Raw genomic sequence first — 5,903 nt, forward strand, 5'->3', positions numbered from 1 at the left:
TAATTTTTATATATAAAAACAAATGTAAACGAAATAGATTGTTGCATGTTCTATAATATGCTGTAATAAATTTGAATGTCGTTGTTTTTCTTATTTACAATGTATATGTAGACATTACATAAAGCATTGCATCATGAAAATGTACTTGAAAGTTCTAGAAAAGTCTTGGAAAAGTCATGAATTTTTAGTAGTAAAAATGTGCGTGAACCCTGAATTACGAAATCCTGTTGACCCCAAGCTTTTGCTGCTGGTGTACAGGGCTGTTTGGCTGTTTTTATAAATTAAACGCTGGCTTTTGCTTGTAAACATTTTTTTTTTTACTGACAAACTATACAGAGAAACTGCATCTTTTCAGATTATTATTATTATTATTTATATATTTATGTATTTATTGTCCTTTGGTTGCCCAGTGAGTAATCTCACTGTATTTTCATCTCAGGTGATTGACTGCAAAACTGAGCATCCACGAGCGGAGGAAACCATGTGGTGTGCCAGCAGAGCAACTGAATTTGAGATGAATGGGAACGCTAACATGGCTTTCTCCAGGTATTATAAACCTCCCGGGTCACAGATGTGAGTTGGTTATACAGTGATCATCTGCTAGATTGATCCAAAGGCCACCAGCTGTCTTCAGGTGAAATCCAAATGGCATCTATGAGTGCTTTAGTACTATTAATAAGTGGAAATGTGCTTTATATGATATTCTTTCATTTTAGATATGCCTTCAGCATGTAATCTCACTCTTTCAGAAATAATATTACACTATATGAAGTATCGACTAACAACACTTACCACGGACATTCCTCTCTAGTGCAATTTACATTAGTTTTTCAACTGCATCTTTGGATGAGAGGTAGCAGTGTTACAGTGGTAAGATGTGATGTTTAATTCTTGAGACGAGGGTGTAACAGATCTGTGACCGCAGGGCTGTGAAAACCCCAGAAGACAAATTTGTTTGTCAAATCTCCACAGCCTTCTGTCTGTGTGCAGAGAGGAAGCGTCTGCTTTTCATATGATCGCTGAGCTCTGGACAGCCTGCAGAGAGAGGCGTTTCTGACTGAGAGGATTCTGATGAAATCCAACCAAGTGGAGTTTCCCTATCACAGAGAGACGGGTAATGACAGGACAAAAAAAAGACCACAACAATCCCCAATCAGGATAATCAGCTCTAAGGTACATCATATGAGACTATTTTGATTGTAATTTCCTGAGTAAGGCAATTACTCAATATTTTAGGACATTAAATATAAAATTTAGATAAAAGGTAGACTATTGTATATATTAAAGTAAATTGTATTGGCTGTTTTAATTATATTATAAACAATTCCAAGTTTTTAAAATAAATGTGTGTGTGTGTGTGTATGTATGTATGTATATGTTCAGGTTTAGTCGTTTTAATGTTTTATTTATTTCCAGTCTCATTGCTTCTGACTTGCTGAGACAACAGTTAAAATAAATATAATCTTTAAAAATGTCAAATAAATGACATCAGAATAAATAAATCTAATTCGTTATTGTATTGAATTTGAGGTCTATTTAGGGTAACAAAAACATATTTAGTTTTAAAATAACCCAGTCATAAATTAAAATTTTTAATGAATAAAAAATAAATTCCAAAAATGTGTTCATGTAAATACATTTGCTCTTAGCATTCATTTTGCTTCTGTATTACCTTTTCTATTATGAAAGTGTCAGGCACTGATTAATTTCCTTTTATATCCACAAGAAAAAGTGACTAACATGAGAGGGTGTAAATTATAGTAGAATTTTCATTTTGGGGTACACTATCTTTAAAGTCTGTTTAGTGTTCAGTTGCAGTTAAAAGTGTAAAGCACAGAAGCCACGTGTAGAATTGATTGCATCGCCCTCTGGTGGACGCAGGAGGAAAAGCTGATCACGTGTTAACATTGATCTCTTCCTGTTTAATGCTCTTAACCACCGTGAGGAATGTGAGCTGACACTTTCTTTGTCTGCCTTAATATGAGTGTACCACACTACCTCGCAGAAAGCTCAGCAGCGTTGCAGCAGTCCTCATTTAATCTAGACGGTCGCATGAATGCTGTCACTTGGATTATGCCCCCCCCCTGCTTTTTTAAATATCAGAAACAATGGTTGTTTTGTGTTGTGTGGACTGATATGATTCCTTGCTTCAGACGCATCACGTGACTGCGTTGAAACTAGTCTGAGTGAGCCCTCTAGTGGCTAAAATCCAACTGACAGGAGAGGCACGTAAGATGATTGTACACATTAGCTGTGTTATTTTTATTTTTTGTTGGGAGAAACGTGTCTAAGCTTGTCTTCCATTGTTTAGTCTGTCTGACATATTGTTCTGGTTTAAAATTCCTCCTTTTTATTTATTTATTTTGTTAATTCATGTAGTTTATATTTTTTGTTGTGATGTTCATTCATTCATTCATTCATTCATTCATTCATTTTCCTTCAGCTTAGTCCCTTTATTAATCAGGGGTCGTCACAGCAAAATGAATTGCCAACTTTTCCATCATACAGTATGTTTTACACAGCAGATGCCCTTCCAGCTGCTAAACATTGGAAAACACCTATACACACTTATTCAGCCATACACTACAGCCAATTTAGCTTATTCAATTCACCTGTACTGCATGTCTTTGGACTGTGGTGGAAACCAGAGCACCTGGAGGAGAGTTGTTTAAGATAGTTATAATTTTTTTATATTATAGTATTTGGGATATAGGCTAGTATTTTATTTTTTCATTTACCAATTTAAAAGCATTTATATTATTCATTTTATTGTATTAAACAATACTTTTTTCGTTCTATTGGACTTTTTATATTTTATTTTTGTATTTTTTTTATTATTAAGTGTTTTCTTATATCATGTTTAATTTAATTCTGTTTCACTCTGCATCTACTCTACAGACAGTTTAATCTAAAATGGGAACCTAATAATCTCAAAATGAAAAAAAAAACTAATGATTGTATTAATTTATATTTAAAGAAGAATAACAATAATAATTAGTATTATTATTTTTTATTATTATTCATTTATTCATTCATTTTCTTTTCGGCTTAGTCTCTTTATTAATCCTGGGTCGCCACAGCAGAACGAACCGCCAACTTATCCAGCACGTTTTTACACAGCAGATACCCTTCTAGCTGCAACCTATCTCTGGGAAACATCCACAAACTTTTGCCCAAACTTTTTCGTATATTGGTCCAAAAACCAAATCTATATTACATTAAAGTTGCCATAGATAATTTCCTAATTAATATTATAATATTTAAAATAAGTAAAACATTTCTTTAAATCGTATACTTTTTTGTTTTTATCATTTTTATTATTAGTTTTAGTATTAGTTCTTATTATTTTATTGTATTAATGCAGTATAACTTTTTAAACTAAAACGTATTGCAATAAAAACATTTTTAAAACATGTAATATTCTAAAAAAAACTAAAGCATTTAAAAAACATTTTAAAAAATGTAAAAAAAAATGTCACTTCATTTTGATGGTCTGTCTGTTGATTTTAAGTTACATTGCATCTACATGCCAACTAATTCTCATTAGATTATAAGTAGACTGTTAGGTTAGGGTTAGTGTAAGTTGACATGTACTTGCAAAGTTTCTTATAGTCAGTTAAATGTCTGTTGAAGGAGCAGTATCAGCAGATATTAAGCCGACAGTCTACTAATACTCAAATGGACCATCAAAATAAAGAGTTACCAAAAATGTATGACACTGTGGAGTTCAATGCTGAATACACTTGCATGATTTGCTCACCAAAGTCTCAGGATTGTGTGGTGACATGTACTTTTAAACCAAATCTGATTAATTTACACCATTTAATTAAAGCATTTAATTTCAGTTAGCTTTTGAAAATAAATCAAACTAACAAACAAACAAAGGGTTACTTTTAATTTGAATGGACAATCACTAAACCATCCCCAGCATTCTCCCTCTCTTCTTAGATGGGATAGTAAGCCAAATTAGTAAGCCAAGGTTGCCATGGGCCAACTTTGGCCCGCCGGGCCCTAGTTTGAGCATCTATGCTTTAAAGGGATAGTTTACAAAAAATATATATATATTTCAAAAAACCCTTATAAAACACCCTAAGGTGGTTCCAAACCTTTATGAGTTTTTTTTCTTCTGTTAAATGCTAAAGATGATATTCTGAAGAATGCTGAAAACCTGTAACCATTGACTTCCATGATAGGAAAAACAAACACTATGGAAGTCAATTATGGTTTTCAGCATTCTTCAAAATCTCTTTGTGTGTGTGTGTTCAACAGAAGAAGCTCATAAAGGTTTGAAACAAGTAAAGGGTTTTTCCATTTTTTTTTGTGAACTGTGCCTTTCAAGTAAACAATTGGAGGTTAGCACTTCTCACGCAGCACCTTTATGTGTGTTTTAAGGATCTGTTCCAGAATGTGTTTCTCCTGATTTGGTGCAGATGTTAGTGCTGTGTAAACCGTGTTAATCCAGCTCACTCATATCCCACCAGTCTTTGAAGGCAGGTACATGTCAATATTGGAATTTGCTTTTGGCTCTGCTTTCTCCCTGTACACTGAACAGCAACTATCACAGACCATAGATTTACACTCAAAGAATACCATTCCTCCTATCCCATCCCATATCTGCAACAAAAATACATCAATATCGACAACTACAAGCAAAACTCACAGTTCACAAACATAAACTCTTCTAGAAATGAAAAAGGTAAGCAGCGGATACAAATAGCAGTGATAGAGCTCGTGTTGCTGAATCAGTTAGTTAAAAGCTGCTTGTGTAAACATTGATAATGGCTCCTCGGTTACTAGACCTCGAGTAAACACACCGGAGATGTGTGTACTTTGTGGTCAGTCATCATCATTCACCTCTATGTAGGAGGATACAAGAGACAATTCTGCATTTTGAATTGAGATAAAGAGTGAAAACCTCCACACACACATTTACTGGCGTCCCATTTGATTTATCTTTGTGTTGAAGCATTGTGGTACACTTCTGTTGTTTATGTGCATACGTTTGTGTGTTTACATTGCGTCTCGGCCGGTGGAATGAAGGTGGTACAAGGCCATACTGCTCTACATGCGGCAGTCAGTGGGAGTGTGTGAATTTGTGTGACGTGAGTGTGTTTTTACTGGGTTATTTCCCAGGCTGGCTGATTTGATTTGATATCGGATGGTTTGTGCTGTGTGAGCAGAGTGCTTGGGGGAGGATTGGGTCTGTAATGAGAAAGTGGTGCGGGTCGGCTGTGTAAAACCGCTCCTGATGGGTCTCCTCAGCACATTTAATGAGGCCTGGGCTCCCTGTGTTCCCTAGACGACACGACTCCCTGCAAAACCTGGAGAGGAAGCACATCCTGCTGAGCCACAATCCACTCTCTGACTCACCGCCTGGACGTACAGATTCAGCAGGATGGTCATACTGTAACTGATTTTTTTTTTTAAAGTAGGCATGTGGGGGTTGCGTTTAAATTTGGCTTTGTTACGGCTATATGCTGGAGTGGAGGAGGCTCTGGATGACTGTTTTCTCTGAAGAAACAGAGTGATCTGTCCAATGGTGTGAAAGTGAAAAATGCCTGGGATAGCTGAGTGGAATTGCATGATTAGGCCTCTGGTGTGTGGAAACAGATATATATTATTTGTATCTCTCAACGGATATACAATTTTATACAACCGTTCGGTCTGGTTCTTAAATCTGATTGGCTGAAAGCCGTGCGATATTCTGCAATATCAGAACTTGTACAACCTTTTCACCCTTGTGTATCCGCTTGTTAAGTGGTGACGTATGCAATACTGTTTCCGGGTCCAAGCCGCCATTCATTTGAGTTGAGAAATCATTCGTTTATGATCACTTTTTATTCATATCACACATTAAAGTTAATTTTACATAAAGTCATAGTGTACACAACAGTCTCTGGGCT

The 5,903-nt window shown here is 35.5% G+C and overlaps 1 long non-coding RNA gene across 3 annotated transcripts in view; it reads left to right on the forward strand.

Moving 5' to 3' along the window:
* The first annotated feature begins 439 nt into the window (after positions 1-439).
* The window catches only part of LOC101883493 (uncharacterized), a 53,391-nt gene continuing 47,927 nt past the window's right edge, over positions 440-5,903 (forward strand). Inside the window, exons 1-2 of one of the 3 annotated variants that reach the window (XR_015523566.1) lie at positions 440-546; positions 991-1,173. This is a non-coding gene — a long non-coding RNA (uncharacterized LOC101883493). Of the gene's footprint in view, positions 547-893; positions 1,174-5,351; positions 5,407-5,903 lie in introns of those variants that run through there. The other 2 variants (XR_015523565.1, XR_015523569.1) reach the window with 2 other exon arrangements.

Source organism: Danio rerio, chromosome 23 (genome assembly GCF_052040795.2).
Source record: "Danio rerio strain M-AB ecotype USA chromosome 23, GRCz13ab, whole genome shotgun sequence".
Classification (NCBI taxonomy): domain Eukaryota; kingdom Metazoa; phylum Chordata; class Actinopteri; order Cypriniformes; family Danionidae; genus Danio; species Danio rerio.